General features: G+C 42.4%; 1 long non-coding RNA gene across 1 annotated transcript in view; it reads left to right on the forward strand.

Moving 5' to 3' along the window:
* The first annotated feature begins 350 nt into the window (after positions 1-350).
* The window catches only part of LOC139083406 (uncharacterized), a 347,719-nt gene continuing 322,272 nt past the window's right edge, over positions 351-25,797 (forward strand). Inside the window, exon 1 of the long non-coding RNA XR_011540101.1 lies at positions 351-697. This is a non-coding gene — a long non-coding RNA (uncharacterized lncRNA). The remainder of the gene's footprint in view (positions 698-25,797) is intronic.

Genomic DNA, 25,797 nt, shown 5'->3' on the forward strand with positions numbered 1-25,797 from the left:
ATAGCATTTAGGCTAGATTTGTTAAAGCTACAGTGAGGCAGTTCTTGGAAGCCAGGCTTTGATGAAAAGAACATGCCTTTCTAAATTCCAAAAGCTTCCCTTTACACAACAAGAACCCAGAATTTGGAGGGCTGAGCTTAGAGCTCAGGCGAGCAGGGACTCAGAGCAGAAAAGGAGGGCAAAGGACTGGCCTGAGGGCCTTGGTCCACCTGCTCCTATTGTGGTTGAGAGTCCTTAGGGAATGAGGAGGGGCAGCCGTTAGCAGGAAGCAGAGGGCTTTAGGGTAATCCCGAACTGGAACTTTCGCCATCACTGGGAACTGGGCTCCGGAGGGAGATGAGATCAGTTCCAGAAGAGAAGGGGAGTTACTGCTTGGTTTGCACGTTTGAGTCACAGAGTGATAGCTGTCTTACTGCTCACGAGCATTCAGGGGCCCTCCTGCTGGGAGCATTAGAGCTCCCTGCCCTACTGAACTGGGCATGGCTAAGGGACTTGCTTTGGCAAATGGAATGTAAGCAGGAATAGAGGGTGTCTCTTCCAGGCAGCAATGTTAAGAAACATGACTGGTCATCTTTTTTCCAAAAACTCTCCCTTTTACTATTGTGGAAGTGTGTGTTGAGGTGGAGTTTACGCCATCCTGGACTCTTGAGCAACTACGATGAGCAGACCTTCCTTGTCAATTTCTGATGAGCGAGAGGTAAGCTTTCTTCTTAAAAGCCACTGCAACTTTTGGCTTGTTTGTTACTGCAGCTTAATTTACCTTTTTCTGACCAATACACAATGTGAAACTTTTATCCCCACGCTGTCGTCTATATCATTCTATTACGTCAATGATCCTTAATTTGCTGAAGAAGGCAGTTAGATTAAATTCCAATCCAAGGAGGGAGCACGTGGCCCAGGGTTCTGCAACAATCTGAGGGATTACTTCCTCCCTTTTTTATGGCACCTGTTACTTCCTACTTGAATTGTAGTTATCGGTGATGTATTTAATCTCCTCCACCAGGCTGAATATTTCTAGAGGCTAGGAAGCAGATCTGCCTCATTTTGGAATGAAAAACTCATTCTTTACAGGGTCATACAAACTAATGGTAGAAATTATTGAAGAAGTTCGGTTAGTCTGGAACCATTGAAAAACAGAAGCACAATAGACATTTTAGACAACACAATTTCCTAAAATATAAGCAAATTCTTCCTGTTGTATTACAGAGATATTTATCATGTAGAAAAGAGCATTTTTAAGTGGCCTATTGAATGGAAGCTTTTGCAACTGTAAACTTTTCAGATGGGGGAAGAAAAAGAAAATAATAATAATATTATCATTAGCTAATGTTTATTCAATATTTACCATGGGCCAAATATTGTTCTAAGCCTTTTATACTTACATCCTCAGAACAATCCTACAAATTAGGTCCTATTATCATTCTCAATTTCCAGATAAAGAAAATTAGGCACAGAGAACTTAAGTAACTGGCTCAGGTCCATAGTAAAGTGATGGATTTGGGATTTGAATCCAGTCTGGCTCCAGAAATCTTACTCTTGACCTCTGTGCTGTACTGCTTAGTGTCCAGTAGAAATGTTTTTGAGGCTTCTTCAGTTCTCAGCTCGCTTGTCTGGAAGCTGCCTCTACGCACAGCTCCCATTAAAGGGTTGGGCTCAGGCCTCCTCCATAGCTGATTAGACTAGGGGTAGACTGGCCAATGGTCTGTCCAATGGAATATTAGTTTTTTTCCTCTAGAAAATTTGAACCAAGGAACACAGAGCCTGTAACGAATCAAGGTTTTTGTAAGGAAAAAATGACTGACTGATCTTCAAGCTGGACCTGTTTTGTTTGGCCCGTAGAGTGTTTTTGAAAATGTTTGAATCAATGGTGAAAAATCAAAAAGAGACTATGGGGAAGGCAAGGAAAAAATCATAAAAAGCTGTCCATGATAAAAAGTGGCGTGTGTAATATTCTACTTGTGTTTATATGTGAATAAGGAGGTGCTGTGCATAAAAATATGATCACCAAAATGTTCATGGTGGCCAGTGCAGAGCAAGGGGATTTCAGGTAATATTTATTCTTCTGCATACATTTATGTATCTCTTGAATATTTTACAATGAGCATGTATAATTAGGAAAACAATTTAATTTTAAACACAACATTGAGATTTTATATAAATCTCTGTCTTCCTCACTGCTGTTGAACTTGGAAAGACCTGGCATCCCTGGGCTCACATTTTCACATGGCAACAATGGCTGGGGCTGTCTTGGCTTCCTCCTTTAAATGTGGTGGCTACTCTCTAACCTCCACAACCTATTGTTTTCACACTTGACCTTGATTGCTCCTTGATATTTAATGCCTAGACCGGTTGGCATTTGAAGGGCCATTCTTTAGAGAAAGAACAATCGGACTTGGGGTTGGCAGCTGTACTGGGTTATGCGCAGCCTACAAAAGCCATGTAAAGTAAGGTAAACCATGTAAGCTAAGGATCTAGAGCAGTGCCATCTGGTAGAGCGTTCTGTCGTGATGGAAATGAGCACTTGAAATGTGAGTAGTGCAATTGAGGAACTAAATTTTATTTAATTTAAATTATTTTAATTAAAATAGTCACATGTGGGTAAGTGGCTACTATATTGGACAGGGTAGTTCTAGAGAGAGAGAGAGAGGGTGAGAGGGAGAGGGGTAAGAGGGAAGCGGAGAAGAGAGTTTGCTGAGGATGGAGTTATTCTGGAGAGAGCATCTATGCAGGACTTGCTAGTAGGTGGCCCAAAAGCCACTCATAGTCTACCCTCAGACTGTGTATTAGAAAAGAAGAAAGTGATGAGAAAAGGCATTAGTGCAAGAGGATTTCTTTAGAGAGATATCAGAGTGCTCTGCGTTTCTCCCCCTTTTCCTTTTGCTTCAAGTCAGGTGAAGAGGGATTCAGGAGAACTGCACGAGAGGGACGTGTTCCCTGAATCTGCAGGACTCAGAGATGGGTGCCTGGCTCTCTTTGGGAGGTGTCAATGGAGACACTGCTGAAGGTGCCCTGACTGTAGAGCAAGGAGAAAGGGCTACAGTGGAAACAGCCTGAGTTTGACAAAGGAGTATCCTTTGGGCTAGAGAGAACCCTCTAGAGGATGGCAGTGGGGTCATTATCTAAGGAGATGAGATATCTGCAACAGGAAGAAGTTTATGTGGGGTCTACGTCCAGAAACTGCTGCTGGAGTGAGGGAGTGGAAATGCACCCCGTGAAGGAGAGACCCAGTGGTCTGCACTGCCCTTCAGAGGGTATCGACCTCCAAAGACAGGGGCACCCGTCACCACAAGGCCCTTTCTTCCTTTCCCTTCCCATCTTGTCCCTGCCTGGTGAGGAGACGCAACAAAGAGAACAAAGACAAACCTCATCTCCTATTTCCACAGAAGGTTTCCTTTTAACGGATTGCCGTTTACTTAGGTGGGGAATGCTGAGGGAAATGTTTCACTTTTTGGGAGGAGGGATAAAGAATTCAGTTTGGAAAGGTGGATAGCGATTAGCCAGCGAAGTGGGAGGAGGGAGGAGGTAGACACTTGGGAGTTGTCAGCATAGAGATGGCATTTAAAATCATGGGAGTGGATGAGCTCACGTGGGAGTGAGTCCAGATAGGGTAGAGGGCTGAGCCCTGAGGCGCCCCAATATTTAAAGGCCCGAGATGGGCGGATTCACGTAACAGAGTGTGGCACATGGTGGTGCTCAGTAGCTGCTAATATGAGTTAGGAAATGGGGAACAGAGGTTTTCTAAGGGGGACTTTCCAATCCAAATTAAGTCCCTCTGGTTATCGTTTCTTACCTTTCCTTCATAGCACTTAACAAAACTTATAATTATATGGCTATTTGTATTGCAGTCTTCTTAAAGTCTGCTCTCTGGTTAGACTTCCAGTTCACGGGCAGTAGTTCACCACCACATTGTCCAGTGCTTGGCTTGGTCCATAGATGTGGCTCATTCGTATTTGTTGAATAAATGAATGCCAAGGGGACCAGAATATTATCTCTCAACATTCACTTCTTTCAGAAATTTACCTGGGAAGCTAAATTATACCCAAGTTGGTAGCAGCATGGAATCAGAGCCAGGGGCCTGGTCAGTGACTTTAGTGTCTGGTGTCTTGGAATTATGAGATCCTGTGGCATCCATCTCTACTCTGAGGAAGAGTCTACCAAGGGATCTGGGTGCTAAGTCCTTGGCATTTTTCTTGGTATCAGGCTTTCTCTTCCACGAACACACTCTTTCACCATGCAATTGAGCATGATGCAAATAGAACCACCGGATTCTGAAATTGTGACTAGAATTAGGGGGTACTGAAACTTCTCAGCCATTTTTTTCAGATTCTTGCCTAGGGTGGGCAATTTGTTTTAGTTATTGATTTTTTTTTTCCAATTTCATGTTTAGTCTTATCTCCAAGTTTGGGCAATATCTTGTCCCCACATATGCCAATGAGGCAGTGGAATAAGACTTGAAAATACTTGCTGATTTTGGCTTCCTGATGTAAAATTTGACTTTCTTTAATCTGTTAATGGATTCAGTCAAGGCAGAAGGTCTTAATTCATAAACAAATCATAACAAATTTTGAAAACAAAAAGCTAAATAGAGGCATAATAGTGTTTTTCTTAATGTTTCTCTCTTTCTGTTAATTACCTGTTGAGTCATATAAAGAGTTATAGCAAAAGAGCCAACTCTAGTTAAAGCAGAAATTAGCTGGTCATTCCGGCATATGTCCAAGTATAGAACTTAGAGTGTGTATTTGCTTAAAGTCAGTCCTGTTTCAGGAGGTCATTTGAATACTATTACAGTAGAGACTATGGAAAAAGTCTGGAAGAACTCAAAGAAGAAAATCATCTTTAAAGAAAATCTTAAGACTACTTTTCCATAGTTTTATAAATATTTTCATGAGAGACGTGCCCACAAAGCTTTGCCAGGCCATGGTCCGTAGTGGACACTCTGTGGTTAACTCCTGCACACTGCTTTTCTTACACTCTGTGAATTATGGGATGCAAAGTGACAGAATTTATGCAACTTTATGAAACATGCCAGAGCAATGTAGCATTTAAGCTAAGATATTTTAATGGCCCAATTTGTTCAGACTGCTTAAGGATAAAAAGTGATTTCGCAGGATGTGTTGCTATTAATCATCGCAACCCTGGTATTGAGTAGACCGTGGGCAGATGTTTTCAGGATTATACTAATAACAAAGGAAAACAACAGCCATGTTTTAAATAGTCAAATTTTAATTAGAGACAATTAATGTAACATTTTAACTTAGAATGAAAGGGCAAGATTAGCATATTATAAAATATTATAATTAATGTATTAAATGCAGATACAAGAATCTTCACTTTGCAATTACTCATTCTGCTTACAATAAGCAACTTGGTAACAGATTCCCACTGAACTTGGGGGAAAATGAAAGACATCGTTACTTAACTCTTGGTGTCTAGGAAGGAGAGAGAATAAGCTATATTTTAAGAGACCTTGGAAAAAAGTTCATTTTAAAAAAATGCCAAGACTCGGGTTTATTATTATTCTCCTGGGGCACACACTTTGAAATGATATTTTCACACAACGTAGAATCTGAAATTTGACTCCTGTCATAGCCACAAAATGCTGAAGGTCCAGATCTCACAGGGAATAACGTTTAAATATTAAATGTCTATGTCCGAGGCAGAGATGACAAGAATAAAAACGATCCCATTTCGAGTGAAATCTCTGTCCTCTTTGTTTTTTAAACAGGGTTAAATTAGCATTTTTGTTCGGTTTGGCCTGAAAGAATATGAAATAAATATGATAAGAAACAAAGAGTTTAGAACTAGAATGTTCACATAGTCAAAACGATTCTCCCCTTCACGGAAGGCCCTCCTTTTCATGGAAGCATAGGAGAGTTCTTTATAGGCTGTGGGACCAAAACGACTGGTCCATCAGTCAAACTGGATGCTTAGTGCAGTGGAAAAAACCAATTATATGATGAACTAAATTTTTCACTTTGCAACAAATTGTTGGGACGTCAGAGAAGTGGTCTCACAGGCATCACTGTTTGGCCCTTTCCTCCATTTTTAGGAGCTGTATCTTACACAGACCAGTCCCCGGTGTCCTCAAGAGCTCCAGCCTCATGGGGCTACCTTTTCCTTAAATATTTAAATAAGATTAGCCAGAGTCCCTACATCCCATGTGTTAGAGCATTTGAAGAACACACAAAAAATAGCCCCGTTTTCCTTAAGTTTTAAATTAGTGGAGAATAAATACAAGTGATTATATATTATCTATACATTCAAGTGATTGCAGAAATGGGCCAAAATATCTCCCAGAAAAAGAGAAGGCTCTGCAACAGGTCCAGGTTGCTGTGTAACATGCTCTGCCACGGGACCTAGCAGATCTGATGGTGCTTGTGGTGTCTGTGTAGACTGAGATGCTCATGGAGTCTTTGGCAGGCCCTATAGGTGAATTATGGTTCACGCCCCCATTAGAATTTTGGAGCAAAGCTCTACCATCCTTTGTAGATGGCCAGTCCTCTCTTGAGAACCAGCTTATGGCTTGTGACGGGGCCTTAGTAGAGACGCATCACTTGGCCATGGGCCACCAAATGAACATGACTTGCCTATTATAAACTGGGTGTTGGCTGGCCCACCAAACCATAAAGCTGAGCATGCAGCACAGGTTGAGTAGGTCCTGATGGCACAAGTAAGTTGAATGAGCAAGTGGCCCAGATGTCTATGGCCTCTACTCTTGCTAGCTTGCTTCCTCTTTCTCAACTCACACTTTTGGCCTTATGGAGAGTTCCCTATGAGTAGCATTGACTGAGGGAGAAAAAAATTCGGGCCTGGTTTATAGATCTGCATGATATGGTGGCACAATCCAAAGGCAGACAGCTCAGTACTGCTGGCGCAATCTGAGGTGGCACTGAAGTACAGTAGCGAAGGGAAATCCTATTGTTGGACACTTCAAGAAGTGCATCTAGTTATTTATTTTTCCTGGAAGAAGAGGTGACCTGAGCTATAGCTCTCCACTGATGCATGGACAGTGGCTAAGTGGCTAAGACAGTGGCTAACAGTTTGACTAGATAGCAGAGTTATGGACTGAATGTTTCTGTCCACCTAAGAAGAAATACAACTGGAAAATTGGTGACAAGGAGGTGTGCAGGTGGATTTTTCTGAATGGTCACAGAGCAGGAAGATGTTTGTCCCATGTGACTCTCATCAAAAAGCAACCTCAGTAGAGGAGGATCTTAATAATCAGATGGAAAGATGTCCTGCTCTGTGGATGTCAATCAGGCTTTCCCCAGCTACCCCATCCTTGCCCAATGGGCTGATGAGCAAAGTGGCTATGACATCAGGAATGGAGGTTATGCGTGGACTCAGCAACGTGGACTTCCACTCACTAAGGCTGATCTGTTTGCAGTCACTGCTGAGTGCCCAACCTGCCAACAGTAGAGACCAACTCTTAGCGCCTGCCATGGCACCATTTCCCGGAGGGTGAGACAGCCACCTGGTGGCAGGTTGATTGCATTGGACCACATCCATCTGGGAAGAGGCAGGTGCCCTCAATACTTTTGCCAAAACCACCATCTGTGGACTTACATAATATGATTCCCATCAAGGTATTCTTACAGCATTGCTCCTGGCCAAGGAACTCATTTAATAGCAATTGCAGTGTGGCAACGGACTCGTGCTAATGGAATTCACTGATCTTACCATGTTCCCCATCACCATGAAGTCGCTGACCTGATAGAATCCTGGAATAGCCTTTTGAAGATTTAGTTTCCATGCCAGCTGGGTAGCAACACCTTGCAGGGTAGAGATAAAGCTGTCCAGGATGTGGTGTATGCTCTAAATCAGTGACCAATACATGGTGCTATTTCTTCTATTGCTAGGATCCATGGGTCCAGGAAAACCGTGTAAAAATGGGAATGATTTCTTTCACTATTACCCACAGTGAGCCACTATTTGTTGACGTTCAGCGTGGGGTACCAGTCACTCTCAGAGTTCACGCAGGTTGTCACTGATCTGCTGGTGCATCTTGTCAGCACAAGGCAGCAGCCAAGCCCACAACTCCTCTATCTCCTGCTGGATCACCTCCTTCAGCTTCTCTGAATCCTAAGCCAGGTGTGCGTGCAGCTCTGTGGTGAAGTGCTGGCTCCTTCTGCAGATCACCTGTGTTGTCGAGGTAGGAGGTAGCAAGAGAGAGATGAGGGCTCCAGTTTGTCCTTGCTCTCCCCTTTCCATGTCCACCTTTTCTTCATGACTGCTGGTCCTGAGGCTCTACAGAGACTTCAGACCCACAACAGACAGGGAGGCAGCTGCCTTCCAGAGAATTCCTTAACAGCTCCCACAATTGTATAAGGTGTAATCCCTGTGGCAAATTCCATACAGTGCTTCTTCTTGTCTGACAAAGCCTAAGTGACTCGCATCCCTCCGACATCTCTGGATTCCCAGGGGAGGTCTTGGTTCTCTTAGTCACTTATTGATCTAATTTCCTGCTTCTCAGAATTTTCAGATTCACTGTCATCTTGACTCCTGTGTCTGTTCCCTTGTCTGTGCCCTGAGTCAATCAAAACATGTGGCACCATGTTTTCTGCTTCATTTACCTCCGACATCCCTCATGAAAGCAGGGAATTTCATAAAGATTTTATGGTAAAAATGGGAGTTGCATCGAAGCAAAACACCTATAGCAGATTACTCAAAACTGAATATTATTCATCCCTGTTTTGCAAAGTCCAGCTCCCTGGCCTTTTGCCAATTATCATTTTTTTCTTCTTCCTCTTCTGTCATCTCTGTCTCTGTAATCTGCAATCCCTTCCTTGCTCCTGGCAACTCAAACTTCCCTTCATTAAAAAAAAAAAAAAAAGTAGAACAATTCGGCTCTCTCATTTTCCTGTCCTTGATCATGCCATTGTCTGCTTTCCCTTTCACAACCAAAGAGGCCATTGAGAAAAGACCATTTTCTCTTGAAGAGCAACTTTGCTGCCAGTTAAAAAATATACCCCCTTGTTGCCCCACTCCATATCTTGAAGTATTTTATATAGATCTCCATGGAAAGGGACACCATATTCTCCGTCATCCTGTCACAGATTTACTCTAAATCAATTTTATAAAAGCAACATCTTAAAAGAAAGATCGGCAAAACGATTGTGTTAGGTAGGAGATGTAGGCTTTGCTAAGAAACGACTTTGAGGAGGTTGTGAGTTCCAGGCAGTGTGTAACAGCTGTGGGTTGCAACATTTTCCCTGGTGAGTTGTTTAGGGTGCAGTTGTATATAAATTTCAAGCTATGCTTCTAAAAGCTTTCACCTAGATAGTTGATATTTCACTTCCTTAAAGTAAAAAGGAAACCCCAGGCTGTGCTTTGAGATGTGAACTTGTGGGCAAATTGTAGCCCGTCATTCTCGCCTTTGGAGACGTGCATGTTTGTCAATTTTTAAAATACAATTTAGGGAAGCAACAGAATTGTAGAAAATTAAGATGTTTAAATTCAGAGAAGGGGGAGAAAATACAGAAGGACATTGAGGAAGCTGGGAGAGTTATTTTTTAATTTATTAAGACATGAATATAAGCACCTTATTTTAGCTAAAGAATGATAGTGGTAGCCATGTTGAGTTTATCATTTTATCATGAATCTTTATATGGTCCCATAGATTTCCGGGATATTTGAAGAGACTCTCCAAATTGAGAGACTGATAGCATTTCATTGCCTCTTTGCTATTTTTGTGCTACTGGTCGAGAGCCTCATAATAAAGTTTTAAATTTAATTTAACAAATTAAAATAACGAGTGAAAGGGAAAATGTACCAAATCAATACTTTCTCTGCCTCAAAACTTCTGTTCCTACTCTTCCCTGTAGTGGAAGAAAGCGGTAGACAAGACATCCACACGCTGAGAACATAAAAATCTGTAATTAGAATCTCACCAATCAAAAGGAAGTTTCTCTTTCACTTATTTTTTACAGAGTTCTAGTCGACACACAACATTGTGTAAGTGAGTGACTGAGAGATCGAAGTGGGCTGTCATGTGCTCTTGGAGCTTCAGTGATGGAGAGAACATGAAACCGGTCTCTGGCCCCTCAGAGACCTTGGGCTAAGCAATAAACAAGGGACTCCTTGCCTTCCTCTAGTCTCGCTGGTCGTGGGAGGAACCCTGGGGTTGCGTGAGAAATCTGAGCTGTGGGTAAGGCTGCTGGAGGACCTAGAAGACCAAGGGAAGGGGTTTATATAATGATGAAGGAAGGCCAGTCCTTGGACAAGAGAGCTGTGAACACTCCCTAATTAAGTGTCCCCAATCAGGTGGGGATGTCTGTGTCCCCAGGAGGAAATTGGAGGGAAGAGGTTATCTAATTTTTAATCCTTCAGTACAATTGGACCAGGCTGGTGTTGGACTTTCTGATGGAGCCTGTAATTTACACCCTCTTCCGTACCAAACTCTGAACCAGTCGAGAAGCAGACACAGGAGTCAGACAGGAATTAACAAACAGTTGAAAAACTAAGCTAAACTAACAAACAGTTTAAGCTTAGGCTTAAAGCTCAGTAGGTGAATGTGGCTTGAGCCACACACCCAATGGACTGCGAAGAACTCGTCCCCCTGCCCCTCCTTGCGCCACCCCCACCCAGCCGTCTCCAGATCATGAGACCTACTTGCGGAGCATCAGAACAGACTATCTGGGGTAGAATCCCAGCTTTGCCACTTACTAGCTTATTCGCTGTGTGATTCTGGGCAAGTTACTTTTCCTCTCTGTACCTCAGGCTTCTTGGCTATAAAATGGGGATAACAATCTAAATCATAGAGTTATCGTGAAGATTAAAATGCTTAGAACAGAGCCTGGCACAAAGTAAGCTATGATTATGATGATGATGGTTATGTTGGGATAGACAGAGCAGACACTTACCCAGCCAGCTGTGTGGAGGACTGGGATCTGCGTCAAGCCCAGGGAGACAGGTCACGGGTGAGCAGTGACAGGAACACGTTAACTCACCCAATGGGGAAACCTGAGCTGGTGCATCTTAGACTTTTGCCCCATCATCAGTTAGATGACTCTTGGAGAGAGAGGAGCCTGTGGGTGTGGGAAGTGCCAGCTCTGTGCACTGAGACAGTTTCTTCTAGAGTGAGTAGCAGGTGCTCGCCCTCGGCATCTTGTCCACTGACACGGGAGGCTGTAAGTACTGGCCTCTAGTGGGTGTGATTTTACAGTCCGTAGGATCCCTTGGTATAGGATCACGGTCCAGTTGCTGCCTCACACAAGAAGTTGTGTCTGGACATAGGACAGGTGGGACATGAGCAATGCTGCAGAGATGGGCATGAGTGGGGGAGGGGGACAGGGAGGGCAACTTCTGATGGCACAGAAGTTCATGGACAGAACCCAGGAAGTATGTGGACCTGAGGAGCAGGAGTGTAGACTCTTGGCCTTCATAAAAATGTGTCTCAAAATCTTTGCAAGTCGCCAAGTTTATAAAGACTGCAACAGTATATAATCCTTCATCCCCAACCAATTCTATTTCCTGACCTAAAATCATCATCTTCCTAGAACTCTCCTTCTCTGCCATTCCTGACTCGAAGAACTGGCTTTCATTTGGAAACACATTCCTTTTTGTAAAATACCATTTTTCAGGTATGAACAAATGGCATTGAGAGTGGATCTTGGGTCGTCAGCTGAGTTCATTCACCAGCTAAATAATTCAGTCCCACACAGTAGCCTTTTAGAGTGTGTAATTCAAATTAGTGTCTGAACGATATCACAAACCACCACACGTCATGGGCCTTTGTGGACACTTGAAAATAGTTCAGACTGAGAACACTGAACTAGATTTATTTTTGAGCTCATTCAAAGCTGTGAACCCAATCTCCAGGTTCCGGGTGTCTACAGCTCATACGCAGATTCCAAAACCAAGTTCCACATCCTCTGCCCCCAAACCTGCTGCTCTTCCTGGGCGTCCTACCTCAGATGCCAGAAATACAACTGCTGTTGTCACCCTGCATTTCTCCTTTCCATGTTGTCTCTGTTGACTCTGTCCTCCTCCGGCTGCTGACCCGTGCTTCTGCTCCCCTTTAGGGCAAAACTTCCCAGAAGAGTTGTGTTTTCACCATCCTGACTTCCTCACTTCCTGTTTTCTCTTGAGCAGGTTCCAGTCAGACTGTCATTCCCACCGCCGCGGCTTGGTCACCAAATCTCACTCCTCAGCAGCACTTGGCACTCTCCTCACTCCCTCCTCCGGGGGAGCCTTTCTTCTCTTGGCCTCCTGGACACCTCACTCTTCTAGATCTCTCGTCTCTCACTGGCTATTCCTTCTTAGGCTCTTTTGCTTGCTCTTCCTCCTTCTTTTCTTGAATCTCTACATTGTGGAATTACACAGGGCTCAGCTCTCGGCCTCCTTCTCTTTTCTGTCTACCCTTTATCCCCGAAGTGATTTGATTAGTACTGTCTACACCCTGATCCCTTTTCCATGCCTTCCAGATTTGCTTTCCCAGCTGCCCACTTGACAACTACACTGGGATATTGAATAGTCATCTTAGACTTAAGATGGCCAAAGAAAACCTTGATTTCTCCCCAAACATGCTCCTTCTCCAGTGCTTCCCATCTCAGTAAATGACACCACCATTTCCTGCTCAGGGAAAATTCTTTGGCATTTGCCATTGCTTTCCTTCATACACTTACATCCACTTCATTAGCAGACCCTTTCAGGGCTGCATTTAAAATACATTCCGAATGCTAGCACTTTTTACCACGTCTTCTGCTTCCACCCTGGTCCAAAACAGCAGCACCTCCCTCCTAGACCACTTCTACCACAGCCTGTAACTCATCTCTGCTTTCTCCCGACAGTCTGTTTTATACACTGCAGCCACGGTGATCCCTAAAATTGTAAATTTGATCTTGTCATTCTCGTGTTTTGCTTACTGTCTACCTCCACTGCTAACTATATCATAGCAACCAGGACAGCACCTGGCACCTAGTAGGTGTTTAATAAGTATTTGTTGGGTCAAAGAAGGAAGAGGAGCATCAGGCAGGGTGTCTTTATGCTCAGGGCATGAACTATCCTGTGATCCGGTTTTCTCCAATAAGACAGGTGATAGTTTTCTTTTTCAGTTGCCTGAGGAGGTAGGTATCTCACTCCTTTCCTGACCGCCAAAGAGAACTCTGCATGGGTCTGCTTTGTTTCTTCTCTTCTAAGGAAGGCGGACCCTTGCCCCCAAGAGAAGGAAGCGGATTTAAATAATAAGGGAAAGAGAGAGCTGGAGGTGCTAGGTAGGAGAAAAATTGCAGGATCTGTGTGTTAAGAGAGAGTTTTGGGAGAAGGACACTCTGAAGAACATACACTTGGGAACACGCATTTCAGATGATTTCTTCAGGACAGAGTTCCCAAAGTGAAATTACCTGGTCAAAGGATCTAGACATTCTTGAGGCTCTTGATAGCAAATTGCTTTTGGGAGAAGTCAGACCACACACCTCCTCTTACCCCGGCTCCAGAAGTGTAAGAAGGTGCCCGCATGTTGTCGGTACTTTTTAATATTTTATAACTGAAGAAACGGCATTTTGGAGAAGGCAAGTAGTTGCACAAGTTGGTAAATACCCTTTCCATCCAACTCCAAATGATATGCTTCCCCTTACACAGCAGTGTTGAGAACCAACAGAAAATGTGAAAAGATTGGCCTTCGACTCAGGACTGGGTGTCCTAGGGATAAGCTGGGGACTGGGAGAGTGGGCTGGATTCAGGCCTCAGGGATGTGAGGAGGGCGCAGACATTCTTCTCTGCAGGCTGGGGAACATCCAGACTCTTCCCTGACTGCACTTCTCCAGGCTGCTTTCAGCCAACCTTCACGTTCTAAAGTTTAACCTTGTCAGGCTTGATGATCAACAAGGTTGCAATGAGTATTCATAGAAATTGGTATAGAAGTTAATGTCCAGATCCGCATGAAACGCAGGCAGAAATGAAGACAGTGACACTTACCAACCTTGACAGAAGGGACAAAAGTCTAAACTCTACAAGGAAATCTTTGTAGCCCTCATCAGTGTGGAGCTGCATATTGCAAACAATACATGCATTTTAAAATCACAGGATCTAAGCATTATGGAAATGACAATGACAACTTAAGGAGAGTGGTTGTCACTGTGGAAAGATGCTTAGAAACATGCACTGCTTTTCAGCATCTTTAGGAAATGCCCAAGTCCTTGGTTTTAGGTACTTTCTTTTGTAAGTTTATAAGATTTATCTCAAATCTTAGTTTCTGGATATTTATGGCCAATTATTCATAAGTGGAAAAATGAAAGGTGGAAAGGAAAGACAAATTTTTACAAACGATTTCTCTGTACTTTGTGAAAAATAGTGATATGGGACACACTCATCTAACCTAGAGGATGATCTTTATTTGAGGCACGGAGAAGAATAGATAAATTCACAGTATACAAAGTGAAAAAAATTCCCCTTAATGAATATTCAAAATCTACTCACTAGAAAATGTCAAGTTTTCTGGTTTTAGTTGATTTTGGGTGCTTGGTTTTGTGAGTGATATGTGTGTGTGTGTGTGTCGGGGGGGGGGTAGTCTGCTCTTTTGCGCTTCACTGGTGTGGGCCTGTATTATCAATGCATCCTAGGTGCATTGTGTTGTCAATGCAGCCAACTGAGGACTGATGACTCCTTCTCAGGGTCTCTCTAGGCCTTTCTGTGAGAAAGGTAGCTTCTAGTGCCTTTACTTTGTCTTCTGCCTGGAAATGGCTAGGAATCTATTACCAAAATTATGGGAAATACGTTCAGAAAAGAAATTAGCTAAAAACACATTTTTATTCATATAGCAAAAAGGCTCTTCTCTTTGATAATTGGTATGGCCAATAATAATTATTATTGCTCATATATATGTTTTTTCATTGAATGTTAACAGCAATCCTATGAGAAGACATGGCTGTTATCTCTATTCTATAGTTAAGGAAACTGAAGCTTGGAGAGGTGGAGGTGACTTGCTCATGGCTACACAGCTAGTGAGTAACGAGGAGGGACACAGGCCTGGAGCTTCTGAGATGAGACGATTTGCTCTTTTGGTCCCTTCACGTTCCCATGGTTTAATCAGGGGTGTATTATTGAAGTATTCATGTTTTAATATTATTTTATTTCATTATTATTATGCTTCACCCAAAAGATGAAGGGGCTTTAGTCTTGTAAATCAAGTATTAGAATGTGTTTCTAGCTAAAAATTAAAAAGCCAAGAGGTGTGAAACTAAGACCCTGAGCTGTGACCATTAGGATGTGAAAACAGTAATCCAGTCCAGCTGGAATTCAATGAGAATAAAGGAGAGCAATGTATCAGGTAAGAATGTGTTTGGCTATAAGTAATAGAAAAATAGAAAAATCTGACCACAGTGACTTAACCAAATAGGGTTTTATTTTTTTCTTGTAACAAGAAGTCCAGGGGCTGGCCCTGTGGCCGAGTGGTTAAGTTCATGTGCTCTGCTGCGGCAGCCCAGGGTTTTGCTGGTTTGGATCCTGGGCGTGGACATGGCACTGCTTGTCAGGCCGCGTTGAGGCAGTGTCCCACGTGCCACAACTAGAAGGACCTGCAACTAAGATATACAACTATGTACTGGGGGAATTTGGGGAGATAAAGCAGAAAAAAAAAAGTTTGGCAACAGTTGTTAGCTCAGGTGCCACTCTTTAAAAAAAAAAAAAACAAAGAAGTCCAGAGGTGAGCAGTCCATGGCTGGAAAAGCATCCTCACAATGCACCAGAATCCCAGCTCCTCCTGCCCTCCCATCCTGCCATCCTTCACATGGGGCTTTTGTCTTAAGATTTGTTGCCTAATGATTGTGATCCAGCTTTTCCATCTCTAGCTCTACATGCACATTCCATATCCGAAGAAGAAGGAGCCAACCTGTTTGCCTCTATGTGTTTGTGAAGGGATGCTCTCTCCAAAGACTTCCTTCTGCATCTATTGTTCAGAACTGGGTCTCAGGACTATGCTAGCTGCAAGGGAGTCTAGGAAGGAGAATATTTTCAGCTAGGCCCACTTCCATACTGAACAAGATCAGGATTATGTTAGAAAGAAAAAATAAGGGAATGGATGTTTGTTGAAAAAGAATAATGTTTTTGTTTTTTGTTTGGAGAGGTTGGGAGTAAAAGTGTGAATGGATAGTAATGATTGAAAATCACTTTAACCAAATGCTCAGTTGGGATAGGCTGTGTGGGGGACTGGAATTGGCCACCCCAAGATATGTCTCTTTGGCACGAAGATTATTTTGGGCTGGTTACTTTTAAAAACTCCAGACAGGAAAGAAACTCTTAAAAGTAGAATTTATTCACCCTTTGTTAAGAGACATTTACATTGTAAAGGAAATCTCCATCTATAAAGGTGTCTCCCTCTCTGTACCAGGAAGGAGGGATGACCTTATCTCTAGAAACTCTTATCAATGTGGAAGGCAAGGACTTAAATCTGCATAGTAATCTTACCCTTGTTTACTGTACTTGTCTGGTAACCTCCCATAACTGACTCCCTCCACCCCCAACATCCTCCTTTGTCTTTAGCTGAAGATAATATTTAAGGTGGTGGCTTCGGCCAATTTGGTGAGTTACTCAGGTTGCCTGAGCCTCTCTCATGTATACATGTTATAAAGCTTTGTTTAATTTTCTCCTGTTATTCTGTCTCATGTGAATTTAATTCATTCTCTGGCCAGAAGAACCCAGAGTGGGTAGAGGAAATGTCTTCCTCCCCTACAGCTGTGAAGAGTCAACTAGGCCATTGTACTTGGGAGTGTTCTAATGAATGAGGAACTGATGGGGCCAGCCTGGGCAGGGCTCACTAGTAACTAGCACTGAAGAGCAGGCAGAGCTAAGTGGTGGATGGTCATAAGAGGTTATGGAAGCAGGTGGAGCCCAGTCAGGAAATGACCAGGAAGATCAATACTAAGAGAAAATGCCAGAGTCCTTAGGGCATACTTTTTAAGGCCAAGTCAAATAGTCAAGGTGGCTTCTGGAGGCCAGACTCTACCTTCCCGAGAGGCAGTGTCTAGCCTGTCTTGAAGTGGTCTTGTTTGTAAGCTGCCCACTGACACAACTCAGAGTGTCTCAGGAAACTGGTCTGTTGCTCAGCAAAAAAGTGCCACATGCTGCTAGTTTTTTTTTTTTTTTTAATAGTAATGTAGATTATTGCAGGAGCAATACAGCCATGATGCTGGATTTTGAGCAAGAAGACCATGATTATACAATGCCCCATCTCCTACATTCCATTGCTTGCAGAACTTGCATCTTGGAGTTGTCTGCCCAGTAGCAAATTGCCTTCAGCTTTTCCCTGTGTCCCCTGTGAAGAACACTAGGCCCTTGCAGCATTGCTGGCTAGTCACCGGGCAGTACACCTGTGGCCATAGAATGGTGAGGATGGCTGGGGTCTTGGTCTGTGACTCTGTTCTCCTTAGCCCCATGTTCAGGCCATCAGAGTCACATGGAAGTACAGTAGAGCCCACTGCCACAGGAGCTGCTTGCCCTGGAGTGGGAGCTGGAGCCATGGGGACCCAGCCTGCTGAGAGGCTGGCTGGGGCCTGTACTTGGGAATAATGTGTGGGAGTGTCAAGCCTCAGGCAGGCTTCAAAGATGAAGGGCTGACATCTTTGACATGGGGACACTGAAGGAGAAGCCAGGAAAGAGAACTGAGGCACAGAATTCGAAATTGAGGAGGAGAGTCTTGTCATTAGATATGCTATTCCATAAGAATAAGATCCAGTTTTTAGAAGCCAAAGTCTAGGAGACCAGAACCACTGGGGGCTGAGGAAGGGACGGGTGCTAGGCCCTAGAAGGCACAGTTCTGAGACAGAGTCAGGTGGTGTGAGTGTCAGCTTGGGTGGTGGTGGTGGTTGGTAGTGGGCCGGGTGGGGAAAGGTGCTGGGGGAAGGTGTTGAAAAGGTGTAGTTCTGGTTATCCCCGTGCTGAGGCTCATCTGTCTTACAGAGGTGGTGTGATGCTGGCCACTGTGGATATGTGGCACCTTCACATGGTCAGCAGGGGCTGTGCACTTAGACTCTAAGGAAAGTGTTGGAAATTCTGCCATTACTAGAGAAGTACTTTCTAATTCATTTGGTGTGAGGTGTGGTCCAATCTCTATATGCCTCCCTCCCCTTTTCCATTGTTTAAAATGGAGACATTTCCTACTTCATGGCTCTTAGAAGAGATGTTATGGGTCTAAATGAGATTATGCAGTTCGTGGAATTCCACTGAGGAAACAGCTATGTAAATTCAATGTATTGTAATTCATGACATGTGTGGTTGAGCTGAAAACTCTAACTACTACCCAGGCATGCAAACCATAAATTAGACTTCCCATCCTATGCACAGTAATACTCTTTCTTACAGTAGAAACCACAAACCAATTTTGCCTTGTAGAAAAGTGCTCTCATCCAAAATTTTTAATACACATTTTAAATGCTGGCTCAGTTTTACTGTGAAGTTACATCCGAGAAAAGTAATACCATCAAGGAGATGTCTGTTTTACATATAGGACCAGACGTGTTTTATATGCTCACTAGGAGCTGATTATGAAGATCGTCAATCCAAATGATCTAACAACTTTCATTTTCACATCGTAAGTTCAATTAAGAAATGATTTTCAATAATACGATTGCAAGTATATTACATTTCTGAACCTGCATACATGCTGTGGGCATTATCTGATGTTTTTGATTACTCTTTAATTCTTTAACAGACACAGTTTTTTCCTTTGCAAATGCATTATGGGTAATTTATGTTGTTTTGACAGTTTGTTTCTTTGATATAATTTGCAATTCTGCACCAGAGTTGTAATATAATACAGTTTAGATAAACAGCATAAAAATACAAAGGTTATCTCCGTAAAATGATTCATATTGCAAAATAGGGACTTCTGTAAAATGAAAAAAAATATATTGCTATTAATCACACTTTTTGTATTACTTTTTTCCTTGACTGAGATTTGTTGCATTTACTATTGTAACATATTTCCAAAACATATTAGTTAAATGGAGCTGAAAATCACGCATGCATATTTTATGGAAAAAATGTGCAGATATATTTTCAATTTTAAGCTATAAACTATGGCTTTTCTTGGATGATTAAAATATTCTGGCCCATTTGAAATGAGCTACATAATAAAAGTGACGTGCAATAATAATTTTACAATGCTTAGTAATACAAAGTGCTTTATCTGAAAAATGCCTTTCAAAAGGTTTTATGCATAATTCACGCACTTCTGTTCTGTATAGAAAACAAGTGAGTGATATGCAAGAGAAGTCAGAAACTGAAAAGGATTTGGAAAAATAATTTAAAAAACCAGACTTGGAGATTTCTGCCTCTGTTTGCTAGAATTAAGACGTGGTGACATGTTGGAAGGTTTTATGCTGTTGGCAACTCGGGGAAGTAGGAAATAGTGACACAATGGAAAACGCTAGGTCCGAACTTTCTCTAATATAGGTTTTCTGGGTTAAAAAAAGGGGTACAAAGGGTTTTTGAAGTTTGTTGAATATGCTTCCTATTGTCAATTTGTGTCACTGAAGGGAGTTGGCCCTTGCTCACACAAAGGAGGAGCTTTTACATCTTCAACCAGACACCTGCCAGAAGTACCTTTAACATGCAAAGTAGCCAAGGGAGCCGGCCTGCTTCTAGTCACCATCAAAGGCGAGCAGCTGAAGAAAGATGGCGCACACCCTCCTGGCGCTGCCCCGGAGCCATCCCTAATGAAGAGACAGGAGAGCCCGCTTAGAGCATTGTAATGTTCTTATTAATGAAGATCGGGCTATTGCTCATTGAGAATCATCCAAAACATTAAAATAATTTTGAAAGAAGCTTACAGTGTGCAAAGAGGCATGGAAAATCAGCCCCAGTAGGAACAGATTAATTACTAATCCACAGTGGAAACCATGACCCATAATTTTTTTCTTTCACCTGAAGACATGGTTAAATAATGGCAGATTAAAAAAATTATGTAATAACCAATGACTAGATGTCCAAATGTTATAAAATTCCGGAATATCCTAATTGGCTAATCCAAATATCCTCATCGCTTCAGAAAGAAAATTAAGTATGTTGTTGGTCGGTTATATCTACCTCACACCATAATTCTGTTTGGGTGAATTTTTGTTCGCAATTGATGAAGGTTTTGGTCATATTGGCTAGCTCATTTGAGTTGGGCAGCCTTAACTCCTTCATTTTGACTCAGTCCCTCGTGAACAAATTTCTAACAAATTACAAACAAATTTGTAAATTTGGTGCTTCTCAGAGGTCGCTTTCTTAATAACGTGATTTTTAAAAAGGCATAAATAAAGCACAAACCTGCTGAATGTGGTCTGGATACAATCTCACCTGAAGGCTGTTTTGTATGTGGGCGTGAATCACTTCATCAGGGCCTTAGAAAATTAGAACAGAGCTTTGTAAATAGCATCCCAAAGGCTTGTTTGTGAGAAAAGCTGGTTGCTCTGGTTTCTATGGCCTTATTCTATTCCTGCTTGAAAATCTTTAGTGGCACCCATGTCCTAATGGCATCCCTGGTGATGGGTGGAAGAGACGCAGAGAACAGGACAGAGAAAAAGGGGGTATAGATATCACTCTCGTTCCCTCCATGCTTTTCCTCCTTCTGGATTTGGCTTTCTCCTTGACCCTGACATCTTTGTATTGAGGAGTCTACAATCAACACTTCTTTGGGAGACATTCTCTGTAGCTCTTACATCAAAACAGAGTAAACAGTGGCACTCAATAAATCTTTGTTGATTGGCTTAACCTTAGAGAAAATGACATTGCCCCTTTTTAACACAGCCTAAATGGACAAAGGATTTTTGTTGTACTGGAGTAATATTTACAATGTGAAATGATGCAGGCTTGGCGAGCCGAGGAGTCGAAAGAAAGATTTCTTGGACTCTCAAGCTCTGGTAGCAGTGCTTCTTTCTTCAGAGAATAGCATGGGGATAGGACCCATGGGCAGTAAAGAGCTGCAGACATGGGGACAGGACCCATGGGCAGTAGGAGCTGCAGACATGGGGACAGGACCCATGGGCAGTAGGAGCTGCAGACATGGAGACAGGACCCATGGGCAGTAGGAGCTGCAGACATGGGGACAGGACCTATGGGCAGTAAAGAGCTGCAGACATGGGGACAACACCCATGAGCAGTAAAGAGCTGCTGGCATGGGGACAGGACCCATGGGCAGTAAAGAGCTGCAGACATGGGGACAGGACCCATGGGCAGTAGGAACTGCTGGCATGGAGACAGGACCCATGGGCAGTAGGAGCTGTAGACATGGAGACAGGACCCATGGGCAGTAGGAGCTGCAGACATGGAGACAGGACCCATGGGCAGTAGGAGCTGCAGACATGGGGACAGGACCCATGGGCAGTAAAGAGCTGCTGGCATGGGGACAGGACCCATGGGCAGTAAAGAGCTGCAGACATGGGGACAGGACCCATGGGCAGTAGGAGCTGCAGACATGGGGACAGGACCCATGGGCAGTAGGAGCTGCAGACATGGGGACAGGACCCATGGGCAGTAAAGAGCTGCTGGCATGGGGACAGGACCCATGGGCAGTAGGAGCTGCAGACATGGGGACAGGACCCATGGGCAGTAAAGAGCTGCAATGTGTTGAGAGTTAGAGTTAAATTTATAGGGCATAGGTATGTGAGGTATTTCTTTACAAGACAAAGGAAAGATCATGAAAAAAATCGTTAAAATTTTATCAGTGCAGGCGGAGTCTGGTTATCGGGTGGTCCTATAACTTTGGATAGAAATCAGGTCAGATCAGGTCAGGACGTCCTGTGCTTCCCGGAGGATGATATAGATCCGTATGCAGGGCAGGGCGCCTTGGACTTCTCTCCCTGGGGCAGCCTTGATCCTTATCCAATATAGCTTAAATACTAAAGGTGTATTTTACCATAGATTATCTCTGGTCCATCTTTTTTGTAAATTGAAAATGAGACATTTCCGTTGAAGATCACTTTGTTCCCTCCACCCTTTGTGTATGACCCTCACTTTTGAACGAGACTTTCTGGAACCTTTAGCTGAATTTAATCAACTGTGAAAAATCACTTGTTTAATGTTGCCTTTTTGCCATCTGTTATCATTTATTTTGGTTTTATCTTTTACCCAGAGCAACTCCTTAGGAGAGCATTACGTGGGTGAAAATAAATAATTGTTGGTTGATTGATAACGATTAGAGTGTGTGTTCTGAAATTGGAGGTTAAATAAAGCCAATGCCCCAGCTCTAAAGACGGCGTGTGAGGGGTTGATTTGATAGAGAAAGACCCCAATCCAGCCGAGAGGGCCAGGTGAGATGCCTGGAGGGCTTTGGACTGCTCTTGATTCCTAATCTACATAAATTACTTTGGAACTGACTGTAAACTAGTTAAATGGTTGGCTGGTGACAAAAAGATGAAGAAAATAATGAATGCATCCTAGGCAGCACAAAAGATTTAGGCGGATTTGTATCAGCTTTGTAACCAGACTGACACGTGGGAAATAAATTTATTGTTGCTAAACATTGAACATTACTCCTGAGGATAAAGCAATGAACAGAAGTAAAAATAAATAGCACTGAACTAACTCGAGCAACAAGACTTTCAAACGAACACTCCAGAGAGGGGAAGGAAGGGTTTTTCTCTAACACTGTCTGGATAACGTAGAGCCACAATTCACCTATGCAATAGCATTAGGCTAATTATAATTGCCCAGATGGCGGGTCAAAGTGTTCGGTTATACCCAACTCATTGATTCTTTCCTCCCAAATTCCAAAGAAAGCCTCCCTACCTGTTAAAGTATACACACCAAGATTTTATATCCCCAGGCTTTTAAAAACATAGCCAAAAATTATAATACAGTTTGGGTGTTATTAGAAAGGTTTCAATTCAGCATCTGTGTTCAGTGGTGAATAAACCCATTAGACTTTGAGATATTGCCTTGGAAAACATGAATGACAATGAAAAGTATTAGTTTAGGGAGCAGCCTCCCCAGGAAAGAGTCAGAAACTCTCATCACTTGAGACACTCAAAATAGGCATCAAAGGTACCAAGCAAATCACTTTCTCTCTGATGTAATTCTGAACATACATAGTCAAAGAAATTTATTCTTATTTTGTCGATGTGTTTCTCTCTTTCACTTTACCACTAAGTACGTTACAAATCAGTTGTGAACCTTACAGTAAACCTCTTTTTCCGTGTCTTCCCAATAGGTCCTTGCCGTCATAGATGAATTGTCTGGGTCAATGTCAGGTTAGTCACTTACCCAGGGATTGAGTCTCAAACTCTACCTCTCTTTAGGAATAAGACTAGTTTTTTGGGAACTTCCTACGAAATGCATTTGTCTCTCTTCATTGAGACACACACTGAGTACCTGTGCCTTTCTCTCTTACTGATGCACAGAGGTGGATCGGTCTGATTGAAAGAGAGACTTGGAAAGGTGATGTAATGCTTTATGTTGGCATCAGATCCAGGTGCTATGTTGCATTGGGGATTCTAGTTTTTTTTTTTTTATTGAGTTATTGATAGGTTACAATCTTGTGAAATTTCAATTGTACATTAATGTTTGTCAGTCATGTTGTAGGTGCACCACTTCACCCTTTGTGCCCACCCCCCACCCCACTTTTCCCCTGGTATCCACTAAACTGTTCTTGGTCCATAATTTTAAATTCCTCATATGAGTGGAGTCATACACAGATTATCTTTCTCTCGCTGGCTTATTTCACTTAACATAGTTCTCTCAAGGTCCATCCATGTTATTGCAAATGGAATGATTTTGTTCTGTTTTGCAGCTGAGTAGTATTCCATTGTATATATGTACCACATCTTCTTTATCCATTTGTCTGTTGCTGGACACTTAGGTTGCTTCCACGTCTTGGCTATTGTAAACAGTGCTGCAATAAACATTGGGGTGCACAGGACTTTTGGGATTGCTGACTTCAGGCTCTTTGGATAAATACCCAGTAGTGGGATGGCTGGATTGTATGGTAGTTCTATTTTTAGTTTTTTGAGGAATCTCCATATTGTTTTCCATAGTGGCTGCACCAGTTTGCATTCCCACCAGCAGTGTATGAGGGTTCCTTTTTCTCTGCAACCTCTCCAACATTTGTTGCTATTAGTTTTAGATATTTTTGTCATTCTAACGGGTGTAAGGTGATATCTTAGTGTAGTTTTGATTTGCATTTCCCTGATGATCAGCGATGATGAGCATCTTTTCATGTGCCTATTGGCCATCAGTGTATCTTCTTTGGAGAAATGTCTGTTCATGTCTCCAGCCCATTTTTTGATTGGGTTGTTTGATGTTTTGCGGTTGAGTTGCGAGAGTTCTTTATATATTATGGATATTAAGCCTTTGTCAGATATATGACTTGCAAATATTTTTTCCCAGTTAGTGGGTTGTTTTTTTGTTTCAATCCTGTTTTCATTTCCCTTGAAGAAGCTCTTTAATCTGATGAAGTCCCATTTGTTTATTCTTTCTATTGTTTCCCTTCTCTGAGAAGGCATGGTGTCCGAAAAGATCCTTTTAATACTGATGTCAAAGAGTGTGCTGCCTACGTTTTCTTCCAGAAGCCTTATGGTTTCAGGTCTCACCTTTAGGTCTTTAATCCATTTTGAGTTTATTTTGGTGAATGGTGAAAAAGAATGGTCAATTTTCATTCTTTTACATGTGGCTTTCCAGTTTTCCCAGCACCATTTGTTGAAAAGACTTTCTTTTCTCCATTGTATGCCCTCAGCTCCTTTGTCAAAGATAAGCTGTCCACAGATGTGTGGTTTTATTTCTGGGCTTTCAATTCTGTTCCATTGATCTGTGCACCTGTTTTTGTACCAGTACCATGCTGTTTTGATTACTGTAGCTTTGTAGTATGTTTTGAAGTCAGGGATTGTGATGCCTCCCGTTTTGTTCTTTTTTCTCAGGATTGCTTTAGAAATTCGGGGTCTTTTGTTGCCCCATATGAATTTTAGGATTCTTTGTTCTAATTCTGTAAAGAATGTCATTGGGATTCTGATTGGGATGGCATTGAATCTGTAGATTGCTTTAGGTAGAATGGACATTTTAACTATGTTTATTCTTCCAATCCATGTACATGGAATGTCTTTCCATCTCCTTATGTCGTCATCCAATTCTCTCAGACAGGCCTTGTAATTTTCATTATATAGGTCCTTCACTTCCTTAGTTAAATTTACCCCAAGGTATTTTATTCTTTTTGTTGCGATTGTGAGTGGTATTGTGTTCTTGAGTTCTTTTTCTGTTGGTTCATTACTGGAGTATAGAAATGCTACTGATTTATGAAAATTTATTTTATACCCCGCAACTTTGCTGTAGTTGTTGATTACTTCTAACAGTTTTCCAATGGATTCTTTGGGGTTTTCTATATATAAGATCATGTCGTCTGCAAACAGCGAGAGTTTCACTTCTTCCCTCCCTATTTGGATTCCTTTTATTCCTTTTTCTTGCCTGATTGCTCTGGCCAGGACCTCCAGTACTATGTTAAATAAGAGTGGTGATAGAGGGCATCCTTGTCTCGTTCCTGTTTTCAGGGGGATGGGGTTCAGTTTTTGCCCATTGAGTATGATGTTGGCTATGGGTTTGTCATATATGGCCTTTATTATGTTGAGGTAGTTTCCTTGTATGCCCATTTTGTTCAGAGTTTTTATCATAAATGGCTGTTGGATCTTGTCAAATGCCTTCTCTGCATCTATTGAGATGATCATGTGGTTTTTATTCCTCAGTTTGTTGATGTGGTGTATCATGTTGATTGATTTGCGGATGTTGAACCATCCCTGTGTCCCTGGTATGAATCCCACCTGATCCTGATGTATGATTCTTTTGATGAATTGCTGAATTCTGGTTGCCAAAATTTTGTTTAGAATTTTTGCATCT

Source organism: Equus przewalskii, chromosome 5, assembly GCF_037783145.1.
Source record: "Equus przewalskii isolate Varuska chromosome 5, EquPr2, whole genome shotgun sequence".
Classification (NCBI taxonomy): domain Eukaryota; kingdom Metazoa; phylum Chordata; class Mammalia; order Perissodactyla; family Equidae; genus Equus; species Equus przewalskii.